The following is a 13,221-nucleotide window of genomic DNA, read 5'->3' on the forward strand; positions in this document are numbered from 1 at the left end:
AATAAGTTTGAATCTAATGTTGTATACACTAGACTAGTACACTAAATGGATCTTCTTGATATTTAAATTGGAGATTGTGCAGTATTATCTGTCACTTTAGAAATTGAAATAGGTGTACCTTGTCTACCCATCAAATTTTGAATGAATGTCAATCACTATTAGTACAACTGGATGGCAGATCAACCTAAATACTTGATAGATAGTATATGGGTGGCATTGGGCCCATTCACAAAACATGCTTAGAAATACTTTGAAATTTGTACTTAGAATTGGTCTACACTTTACAAAGTCTTTTGTTTTTTCTTCGAGGCGTATTGGATTGAAACAAAAATATGAGTATTCCGGCGGTGGGACAAACTTAAGGGCTAAGTATATGGCTCCGTGACTGTGTTAAAAACTAGACCCTTATATGAATTGATTATTAATTCCCGGCTTGGAATGTGAGGAAATGTCAATAATAAGCCACAATAATTAATCATTTATTTATCATGATGTTGTACTTTATATTTTCGGGGGAAAGAAATTACACTCTTTTGTTAATAAATTAAAATTCCGTGGGTATATTATTTTATTAAAAAAATTTAATTAATTATTTTAACATGGCGTAGATATATACTCTATATATAGTTTTTAATAAAATTAATTATTTTTATTTAACTTAATAAATAATAAATTTGGGTATAATTTAATGATATTTTGTGTTTTTTTTCAAAATTAGTTATATGATTTTTTTTTTGTGAGATTGTGATTTTTCATCATTTAATTTCAATTTCAATTTAAAATGCACAAATGGATTTGACACTCTAAACAACTCTTTAGACATAGACTCAACAACTTGAAATTGTAATTTCATAATTTATAATTAAAATTCAAGCAAAATGAACAAAATATCTGCCAAAAGACTAAATTAATCAAAGATTTATTTTAATTTTAAATCTTAATATTATTTTTTATTTTTTATTTATTATTATTATTATTATTATTATTATTTAATCTTCTCGAAACTTAATATTTTTGAAGTTAAATACATACTAATATGGTATTCAAATATACATTAATTTTAAGGTCGTCTTTTTCTAATGAAGTTTGATTAATTTTTTTTGCCTTTTCCTTTTTTCATTTACCGGGGATTGTCTTTTTCTCATTTTAATCGGTTGTCTTTGTCTCTTTTTAATTGTCGTATGCCTTTGCCTCGTTTTAATTCATTGTCTTTCTCTCATTTGTCTCATAGTCTCATTTGTATCTTCTAATGTTGTACCATCCTAATTCATAGTGTCATACTCTTTTTCAAGACAAAAATACCTCTTTTGCCACTATACATAATTCTCGTTTTTAAAACATAAAGATCTCTTATGTCTCTACACATCTATAGTTGGATTAACATGCACTTCATCTTGAACTTGTGATCTCTAAAAGCTTTAAATTACTAAATAATGATAAAAAAACCATTTTGTCTCTAAACTCAAGCCTTCAAGTTGCTTATATTTATTTCCTTAAGTGGCTTTTTGATTTCTCTATTTAATAATATGATATAAACTTATATAACAAAATAAATTGAGTTTAAGGAAATAAAATACCCATCACAAATTCAATGCTTATTAAAAGACTTCCCATAAATTATTCCTCCTTTCATTATATTTCTAGATATAATTAAGTTTAATAATCTTCACTCCCTCCTCCTCCTCCTCCTCCTCTTCTTCTTCTTCTTTATTTTTTAAAATTAGGTTTAATTTAGGTTGGAGCCAACCTTAATATTGGATTGAAGAACAATCTATATATTTTTTTAGTCAAATTAAGTCTAGCTTAGGGCTAGTCCCAATATTGAATGGAAGAATGATTTTCCTATCTATGAGATGTTGTCACCAAGATTCAACAAGGCTCAGTTGAACCTAAACACCTTATGGGACAAGTTTCTATCCCTCACATGTGGCTACCACCCTCAACCCCTATCCATGAAATTAGAACCAATAAACCAATAGAAACCAAACCCGACACAAACTAACCAATTTACATCTTATATATTTAACCTACACTTTAAAATAAATTTATAAAATTTAATCCTTTTATAAATTAAAAATATATATGCACCTTTTATCTTGACAAAACTTTAAAACTATGGATAAAAATGTTTAACTTCAACCTGGAACGGTAAAATGTTCATCTAAAATATAACGTTCTATAAAAACATAAATATAGTTTGTATCATAATGATTCAGATTGGATCATTATATTATTTTTCATCCATCGTGATGCTTTCAGAGTGGAAAAAGTGGAGAAATCAACTCTCAGGACCATTTTTACTGGCGAAACACAGTTTAGCAAATTGGGGTCTAAAACCTTTCTGGAGCATTTTGAGGCATTAGACAACGTTTTTTGGGGGGTAAAACTTTGTCTCTTTATCGCGACACCTATTATGCACATGTAAACCTTACTAATGGCGCAAGAATCACGTCAATCAGAGTCCGTACGCGAAAGTTAATGCCATTCAGAAGTTGATCTTCTTGTTTTCACCACCATAATTCGAGAGGATGCCATGTCAGTCCCCATTATTCATGAAAAAAGGGCTACCATGTGATTACATGATGTAGAAGACTCTAGAAGAGTCTATATTGTAACTCTGGTTAAGCGCTGAGGTAGTCAAACATAACCACTAGTAGACTATCGGGTTGTGTTATAACTGAGTCACTAGGAGGAAAATGGGTTTCATTCTTTCGAGTGTATTTATTCCATAGCTGAGAAAAAATAGCTAAGAGGGATAGGATGTAGAGAAAAAAAGAGGATTTGTGCACTATAGTAGCCCATGCACCACAGGCCATACTTCTTTGTACTCGCAGGTATATTTCCATTCAAAGAAAGAGAGTAGAGCGACCTCACCTTCTAACTAGATTTTTCTCCTGAAAGGGTTTTCCAGGTAATATCATGTGTCAAATGTGTGTGTGAGATTTTATTTCGTTGTTCTTTATTTTCTACTTAATTTTAGATTCTCATGCATGCACTATTAACAATAAATCTACAAATCCAAAAAGTTAATAAAATTGTAATAACGTAGAATTCCAGATTTTAAATATAATTTTATTAGATCTGTTATAATGAACTGTTTAGTGGAATATCCATGACAATTTACTGATCACATATCTAGAAGTAATAAGAGTAAAAACATTAAAAGGTGAATATTTTATTGTATTGATATAATTTCACTGAATGTAATAATAAATTAATTTATTTTTAAATTGGAATTTTTTATTTATTTATTTTTTTACCAGAAGTTTACACTTTTAAAATCATAATTTTTTTTTTTTTTTTTTTCCTACAACAAGTGCATAATATGAACACCACACAAGAGTATCTCCATCTACATTGTTAATCGTGAAGAATGGATAGGTGGTGAGGGTAATTGATGGTCGTGATAGTTAAACCATGGGAAAAGTTAAGGGTAGTCACTTCAGTTACTCCTTTCATTATTCAATGATCATCCCTGCATTTGAAAATTATTGCGATATGGTCAGAGATTACTCCATAACCAAGATGGTCGTCACTTCAGTTCTATAGTTCAACAACTTTAATAGCTTTGAAATTTTGGAAAGATACTTAGTTATCTACTTCATTTGGGTAAATTTCTCTAAGTTTCCATGGATTTTTTCTATCGTATCTAAGTTTAGTAGTGATCTCATGTTGATTCTAATCTTCAAGGACACATTTGGCTCTCTCTCTTTCTTTGTGCTCACACTAGCTCTTTTTACTTCTCAATTTTCTACTCTAATATCTCCTCTATGTCATAGAGCCCTCTTTATCTCCCCTTTTTTCATCTGTGTTGTTGTTAAAGGGTTTCTCATTGGTTTGTGTGCTCTTCACTCTACTTCCCATGTTGGCTTTGTTTACCCCCTTCCCATCCCCATCTTGTTTCTTGCCATGCCTCCTTATGGCTCTTCCTATACTCATTGAGGAAGTAAAGGAAGGAGGGAGCTCCCTTGCACTTGGGGCCAAGCCAATGTGAAAGCCTCCACTTCCCACTAATGGACACAGACTTCCCATGTAACCAGAGAAGTAATGGACATTATTGAGTAGGAAGTGAGAGTAAAGAGACGATTCCATTTTTACACTAATATTGAAGAGAAGATCAGGTGGTGGATACCAAACATTGGGAATAGGTGTCCCCACAAGATTAGTACATGCAAACAATGAACATCAACTGGAAAATAAAACTGATTGTAGGAAAAGTTCTGGTAGGACATTGTTGGGTGTGTTCTTTCCATGACTAGTCACATGCGCAGGGGGTGACAACCCCCCTTGTTCATTGAGCTGGGCACAACAGGGGGGTCATAGGGGGGCGTAGTCCCCACTGTCGGGGGGTTTCACGGAGGCGATAGCCCCCCTGTATGGGGTCTAGGGCAACGCCTTGGGAATTTTTTATTAGACCCTATATTAGGTGGGGAAGACCTACCTATGGTTTTGTGTATGGGTTTTGCACATGGTTTTGGGCATGATGGTTTTCTACCCATGGTATTTTGTAGATCCGATCAAGGGAACTATGGTTATGTTCTAATCTAGGGTTAATGGATTGGGTTTTATGAATGCTTCGACATGTATATATAAATGTATTGTAAAATTGAAAGGAACAAAATGAAAAAAATCAATCTGGTAATCCCGGTTTTGGGATATAGGGGAAAATCTTTGTGTATATCTATTTTATGTTTTATGTTCTCGCCATTGTTTATTTTCTGTTTTTAGAATTTGTATGCAAATAATTTATGTATGGGGTTAAAACCTACAGGCATAATGAGGCCAAACAAGAGATTTTAGCATGGAGGCCTTGCAGTTGTAACTCACTAAGATGGACAACAAACTCTCAGTGCTTTCCAACAAAAAGCTAATCCTAGACTTCCATAATAGCAATGAGGAGGCATGCAATCTAGCATCTAGCGAGATGGACTCCCCCACTTCTTAAATATTATTTACAAATTTAGGTTTTTTAAGTTTTTAGCAATTAAAGGGACATGCTAACTTGACTAATAGTTTAGGTCACGTGGAAATTAATAATTTCTTTGATAAACTCAATCTTAAATACCTAAATACATATTATATAATAATTGGTTTAACATTTGTGAAAAAAGTAATTATTCTTATATTACTAATTCGATTTTCCACATGGAAAATCAATAATTATAAACATATAATAGTTTACTTAAATTAATACAATATCACCCTAATTAACCTTTACCTTAAATTTGAATCACAATATTAATACAATTTAATGTTAAAACACACATCTCTCATAACTTAATAAACAATTACGTGGAAGATATAAAATTTTGATGAGCACCTATTATGATTGGAGTTGGGTCTTGGGTCTTAAATATGAGTCCTTAGGAAATTTTCACATAAATTTTTACAATATTTGGTAGCGCAGAACTTCCACATTTTGCCATATAAATTGGGTACAATTATGGGGAAGATATCAAATCTTGATGATCACCTATTATGATTGAAGTTGGGTCTTAAATATGTCAGTCTTTAGGAAATTTTCAAAAATATGAGCCTTTAGGAAATTTTCATATAAATTTGGACAATATTTAGTAGCGTAGAACTTCCACAATTTCCTAATTAAATATGAGTCCATGGGAAATTTTCACAATTTTGGGTTGCATAGAACTTCCACAATTTTCCATATAAGTTGGGTATAATGTTTGAAAGTGTGTATTAATAAGGATTATTTTATTAATACAATGTAGCATGCGATGTAATTTTTAATTTAATTATTTTTTTAGCTAGTTTGTTTGTAATCTTTGGGGTTTAGTTCATGGTCGAAGAAACTATAATTGAGGGGTATTTAAGTTTTTAAAACCCTAGGGATTACACTTTACTGGGACCACACAAACCTCATCGTTGACTTTTTTAAATCGCATCTCAATCATTGTGAATTTCAAACTTATAAGAGCCAATAGGATTCAATATGATGATGTCAACCATGGGTGATGATTCACCATTTTTGGAGTAAAAAAGTAAAAAGATAAAAAATAAAATAAAAAATAAAACTACTTTTTGAACTCGTATTTTCAACTTAGCTCCCTATGATTTTACTCAAATTTCGATCAAGAGCACTTGTTGGATGCATAATTTAATTTTGCATCCAAGGAGTACCCATGTTGCAGACTTTCGATGGACCCTACTGCACAAAAAATGTGAAATACATGAAAAAACATGATTGCACCCGCTTGAAATTTGAGTAAAATCGTAGGGAGATAAGTTGAAAATATGAGTTGAAAAAGTATTTTTTTCTTTTTTCCTTCCAAAACTTGATGGGGTAATCTAATCTTATTTTATTATTTCCACTATTATTTTATAATATTCCCTAGGAGGCCCATTTTAGACCTCAAAATTTCTCTAATTATCAACTGACGTCTTTAAATTTTTATTTCCATCCAGGGCATTCCTCATCGCAACTGAGGAGAGTAAAACCACCTTCCATCAAATGAAGCATAAATTGATTAGAATCTCTTGACTCTGAGTGATCATATATCCCATACACTTGCGATTCCAATTAATAAGGCAATACATGAATTTAATAAGCCAAGGGTTTGAGAATTGTCGAGAATCAGGGCTGATGATATTGGCAACATTGTAGAGAGAGGAGCTAATATACATCCATGTACCCAAACTTGGAAGGATAGTGAATTTCTTTGTGCCTCTATTTATTTGGAAGGAGAATATCCTCAAATAAAAAATGTGCCTCTTGAGAGCGGCTAATCCCCAACTCTTCTTAATATAATTTGCAAAACTCATAACTAAGGAATTCGACAGATGCACATAATGTTATTCATTTCAAGTTTCCCTTATCCCAAATTGCAACCCTTTTTGCAAGCTCATCCACTTCCACATTTAACTACCTAAGGATATAGTGAAATTCATTTTTTTCAAATTGTGAGGCACAAATGATCGCTCTTTGGCCAAGGGGGGAGATGAGGAGCTTATCAACCCCTTGGCCTTAGTCAATTGGCAAACGATGGTCAGAGAGTCCCTGTAAATCAAAATGTTATGAATTTTTTTTCTTTGGCCACCTCCAAACCTTTCCATAGTGTAAGGAACTCTGTCATGCTCTGGGTTGCAATTCCTAAGCCTCATGCGAATTTGGGTATTATCTTTCCATCGGGGCTTAAGAGAACCCCTCCCGCTCCTACCTCCCCCCAGGTTACCTCTGGACACCCCATCAAAGAAAAGGGAGAACTTATGCTTTCTCCATTCTCCATTTTAATAATTCCTCTTGAATTAACCTAAGGAAAGAGACATGTACCTTATTAGGCTTGTTGATGCCAATTGAGGATATTGAGAACTTCCCATTGATAGAGATCCATGTGAATTCAACTTCATTTAGGTACTCTAAATATTTGTCCTTATGTCCACGAACATAAATTTCTCCAAATAGAAATGAGCGGGCTTTAGATGCAACCAGTTAGGGAGATGACCTCACGTTTTTGAAAATTGCTTTGTGTCGCACAATCCATATAGTCCAATAGATAAATTTCAGGAAGGCTGCTAGCAACGCATTGGAAGCGAGGAGGCTTTCTAACTCCAAGGATAAAGAAAACTCCATTTTTTAAACATATCAACCTGGGACACTAGAATATAATCAAGAAAGAGGATCGAGAAGAACACAATTATTTAGGCCTCAAGGGAAAAGGGACAGTGCTAAAAGAGACGAAGGATGGAATCCTTAGTGCAAAGACATAAGGAACATATAGAGGGACCAAAGATGGTTCTTTTTCCATAGGTTTTTGGCCGTAAGGATTTTCTGGTGCACGAGATACCAACAAAAGATATTAATTTTCGAAATGCAACCATTATTCCAAACTTTAGACCATAATCTGCAAGGAGGGGGTGGGTGGGGGAGCCTTTTAACTACTAGGGAGTTGCCAAGCTTAAAATAATAATATAGGAAAGGACTCAAGGACCAAGAGTGATTTTCCAATAAAGAAGTGGAGATATGAGCCAATGTTTTTAATAATTCTAGAAATGTAAACCATTGCAGGTGACAAAAAATAAGAAGGGGAGGAATATACCATCCTTTCCAGTGACCACACTCATCCCAAAGGGAAATGTTGGTTGATTTTCACATCCCTTTCTCCTACAACCATATAGAAAAATCTTTGAATTCCTCATGAGAAATGACGAACCATATTTGGAGAAATTGTCTTTTTAAAGGTCAATGTGTGCTCCATACCCAGATCTCCAACCTAGATGATTGACAATTAAGGGGGGCGCCTCTTTACATAGATTTCATATTTGAGAGCCTAAACCAATCCATTGAACCTCCTCAACTCTTAAGATTCTACTCTTATTGAAGTATTTGCAGATGAAAGGAACTTCCACCATTGTTTTGAATAAGATCTTAGCCTCCATATTATTTTGGCTCGCAATGCTAAGTTCATGAACAATCGCTCTTCGATCAGTAAATCACCATTTTCTTTGGGAAGGTGAACTATGTTCCATTGAATCAAGTGGATTTTTTTTTCATTCTCCCCCCTTGCCATAAGTATTTCCTTATCATAATTCTCATTTGAGATAGCACTGAATTAGGAGTAAGTAGACCTAAACATAGATAAATCGGTAATGAGGAGAGCACATATTTAACCAAAGTAATCCTTCCAAAAACATTCAACCAATTTTCTCCCCATCCATGGATATTTTTTTTGCATTTGTTTAAAGTGTCGTCCCAGTTGTCGCTGCTTAACGAACCCAAAGATATCAGAATACCCGAGTATTTGAATAATTTTCAATCAACTACAAGAGGAAATTCAAGAATTTTCAAAATCTCTTGTAGAACTGCGATAGAGAAATTCCATCCAAAAATTTGAATCATAACTTTGTTAACTAATCCTCCAGATAGATTCAAGTTTAAATTCAAGGTTTTCTTGAACCTTGAAGCAATTTGCCTTGATGCACATCCTAGAAAAAGGGCACTGTCAACAAATTGTGAATGATTAAAAACTTTTATATTGGGAGCTATACTTAAACCTTTTAGTTTCCCTTCAATCTTGGAAAGTTCTAGATTTCTACTTAAGGATTCAACCAAAAGAATATACAAAAGAGGAGAAAAGGGACACCCACGCTACAATCCCCTTGATGCTTGGAAAAAATTAAAAGGACTACCATTGATCAAGGGGACAATCCAAGGGTTTCCAATACATGCTTCAATCCATTTGATAAATTCCTCATTGAATCCTAGTTTCTTCATGATAGAGAACAGATAGGAATGATGAACTTTGTCAAAGTGTTTTCCATATCCAAATTTATAACCATAACTATTCCCCACACCAATTTTGGGAATGAATATCTTCCTGTACCAAAATGGCGTTGTCAATAATTTGTCTATGCCTCATGAAGACTCCTTGGTTTTATAATAATTCTTGGCAGGATCTTTCTAAGCCTATTGGTTATTATTTTCCTGAGAATTTTGTATGCTGAGTTACATAGAGATATTGGCCTGGATTTGGTGAAGGAAACTAGTTTCACTTATTTGGGGATTAGAGCAAGGAAAGAGGAATTAATACTGCCTCCTAGCCTCCCTTTCAATCTTGAAGAATTTGACATTCTTATCATATCTTTTTTAAGTATCGCCCATAATATTTTGAAGAAGTAAATAAGAAATCCATTAGGGCCAGGGGCTTTGTCAAGTTCAAGAGACCAAATGGCCTCGATTTCCTCCTCTTCCACTATCGACCTAGTTAATCAAAGATTATCTAACTCTGAAACATGGAGGTAGAGAAAAAATAAAAGATTTAACCTCACGTGGATCATTTTAGTTGTCCTCCATATATAGTCTTTTGAAGAAATGATGATCATCCTACTTTATGTCCTCAAAGGTAGTCAAATTTAGCCGACCTTCTGGAACTATTTCCTTGACACGATTTTTTAACTCCCTTGCCTTTACCTGCTTGTGGTAGAAGGTTGTATTCCTGTCTCCAACATTTAGCTAGAGGCTTCTAGATTGAGGCGCTAGTACTCTTCCTCTTGCACAATAAGGATTGAGATTTGTTTGCTTGGCCTTTTTTCTTCCTTAATGAGACCTTCAAACACCTCTTCAAAATCCATCAAAGCTTGATGGGATGCATAGATATTAAGGAGGTCCATTTTTTCTTAGCTTGGGGGTTTGAAATTTTATTTCTCTTAAGATATCATAGAATTCTTGACATTATTCAGTTTAGTATCCCAAACAAAAGTAGGGAAGCCCCTCACCAGGAGGGACTAGTATTGGAGAATTAAATATTTCACCCCATATTTGAGAATCCACCCTAGATTAAAATGAAAAGTATAATCCCCAAGTCCTTTGGAGGGTTAATGACGATATCCACATGATGATGGTTTGACCCTCCTCTTGCTAATATCGATGGAAAACTTTATATGCCCATGAACAACCAATTAATATGGATTAAGAATCTGTCAAGTCTGACTGTGATGTGATCACCCCCAACTCTTCTATTAGTCCATGTGAACTTTACCATTTTTGGTACAGCATCCATGAGGTCCTATTCACTAAGGATATCCTCCATACGCTCCTAGAATGAGTCTCTGACTTTAGAACCTCCCCGCTTTTCTGTGGAGAAAATAATGGTGTTAAAGTCAATGTCAACTATTGAGTCACTATGCCACTGATCCTCCTTCAACCTAATTAGCGATTCCAAAAATTCTTCTTTGTCACCATAACTGACCAGAGCATATATATTAATAAATGATGTCACTTCTCTAATGTTCTTGTCTTCTAATTTGATAGCAACCGAGAACCTAAATTTATGACTATATTTTAACGAGTACATAGAGTTATTCTACAAGGTGAAAAGACCTCCAGAGGCTCAAGCCAAACTTTGGGAAACCAACAAGCTAGAACTCCAGAATGTTTTGGCTAATACTGACATTTATTCCTCTTTTAACTTCGTTTCTTATAGGAAAATAACTTTAGGTCTTTCCAACCTTATGAGGTATTTTATAGCTTGAGATTTAGAGGGGTTTCCATGTCCCCTTATGTTCCAAGTGATGAATTTCATTGTAACTTGGAGGCTTTTAGATATACCACCTCCCAACTTGACTAATTCTTGCTCCTTGTTACTCACATTCTTCAAACTTTTTGTTAACTGAGTTTGGTTTCCCATATTGATGTTTTGCTTCACCTCGGCTTCTCTAACATCTTTGTTGGTAGAAAAACCTTTTCCCTTATGGTTGTCTATCTCATGGCTGGAAGAATCATTACTCTAGTTTAGTCCCTTCTTGGTGCTCCCTGTGAGGACTTTACCAGTACCCTCTTCCATTTGTTCTGGTGATTCAATACTTATCTACTTCCTTCTGGACATGATGGCTCAAAACAATACCCTATTCCTTGTATTGAGCCAAATTTTCTGTTAAGGTCAACTCGGTTATGTGAAGCTCCATGTATTCTCCTTCTTCCACCTCTTCCACAGTCATGGTCTCAACATTGTCATTCACCAAAGCCTCATGCTCAACCCCTTCCCGCGACAGGATGTCAAATGGATTAGCACAAGAAGAAGCCACATTCTAACCCAAGGGCCTATTGGTCTTGGCACCACCTTTCCCCTTAGACGGGGGATTAATTTGATATTTCCATTGTCCATCGTTCTGAAGGGATGAATCTTCAATATTTCTAGAATTGTTTTTCTTGCAGTCATGAGAAAAATGACCATACTTGTGATAGCTCTTACACTTGAAGGGAAGTTGGCCATAGCCCAATGGCTGAGAATGACTCCATTCACCTTGAGTTATAACAATCTATAAGGGTAAACCTTTATCTAATTCCACTTCTACACAAATTTTTGCATAGGAAAACTGCTACCCTTTGGGCTTAGTTTGATCAAGGTAACACCCAATTCCATTTCTTATGGCTTTCAAACATTCAATGCTCCAACAAGATAAAAGAAATTTAGGGAGGTTAACCCAAACTGGCACCATCATAGGAACATCTTCGTCTGTTTTGAAATGCAGGGACTAGGTGTTTAGATACATACCTTTAGAGCCAAAAAAGTACGGACCATTTTTTAATATGACATCACGATCCTCCTTGCATTTGAAGAGAAAACCCAAAAAATCATTCCCAACTACATAGACGTTGAGTTTCCCTTTCATAATAGGCTTCCAATTCTTCTATACTCATTACTCTACGAACCTGGGGGAAGGCCACAATCCCATGAACTTCCTGGCCAAAGATTTGACAAAGAAGGTCAGGGAGGTTTTACAAAAACTTTGAGGAAGTACGACAACATGGATATTCTCTGCTTTTTTTACGAATTTTTCTTGTTGTTCCTTCGGGCACGAGTTGGTTTTAATATTAGAGATCAACACCTGGAAAGATGCCTCCTCATCACTGGGAAGAGAAGAGCCCCCCCAGCCCCCTCTTGGGATCCTACCTCCATTGTTACAAATGCTGAAAATTCGCTGACACGCACAGGTTGCTAGGGCTTGTAGATGAGCTCATGATCCTTTTTAAGCCAACCTTAATATTGGATGGAAGAATAGTCTACATTTTTATTTTCAGTTAAATTAAGTCTAGCCTAGAGTTAGCCCCAATATTGAATGGAAGAATGATTTTCCTATCTATGAGATGTTGTCACCAGGAATAAATGAAGCTCAATTGAACCTAAACACCCTGTGGGACAAGTTTCTATCCGCCACAAGTGGCTACCATCCTGAATCCCTATCCATGAAATTAGAACCAATAAATTAATAGAAACTAAACCTCACACAAACCAACCAATTTACATCTTATATATTTAACCTACACTTTAAAATAAATTTACAAAATTAAACATGAACCTTTTATAAATTAAAAATATATATGCACACTTTATCTTGCAAAAGCTTTAAAACTACAAATAAAAATATTTAACTTCTACTTGAAATGGTAAAGTACTAATTTAAAATATAACCTTCTATAAAAACAAAAAAATATTTTGTAACATATTGATTCATATTGGATCATTATATTGTTTCTCATCCACCTCGATGCTTTTAGAGTGGAAAAGGTGGAGGAATCAACTCTCAAGACCATTTTTACTGGCAGGATCTAGTTTAGCAAATTGGCGTCTGAAACCTTCCCGAGTCGTTTTGAGGAATCGAACGACATTTTTGTGGGGTAAACCTTTGATGCTTTAGCATGAAACATTTTTTTTTTATTCTACATATAGAGACCTTTCCAACGACGCAAGAATCATGTTAATCAGA

The sequence above is a fragment of the Pinus tabuliformis genome, chromosome 6 (assembly GCF_031772625.1).
Source record: "Pinus tabuliformis cultivar Carrire ecotype Pingquan chromosome 6, CPIR1, whole genome shotgun sequence".
NCBI lineage: Eukaryota > Viridiplantae > Streptophyta > Pinopsida > Pinales > Pinaceae > Pinus > Pinus tabuliformis.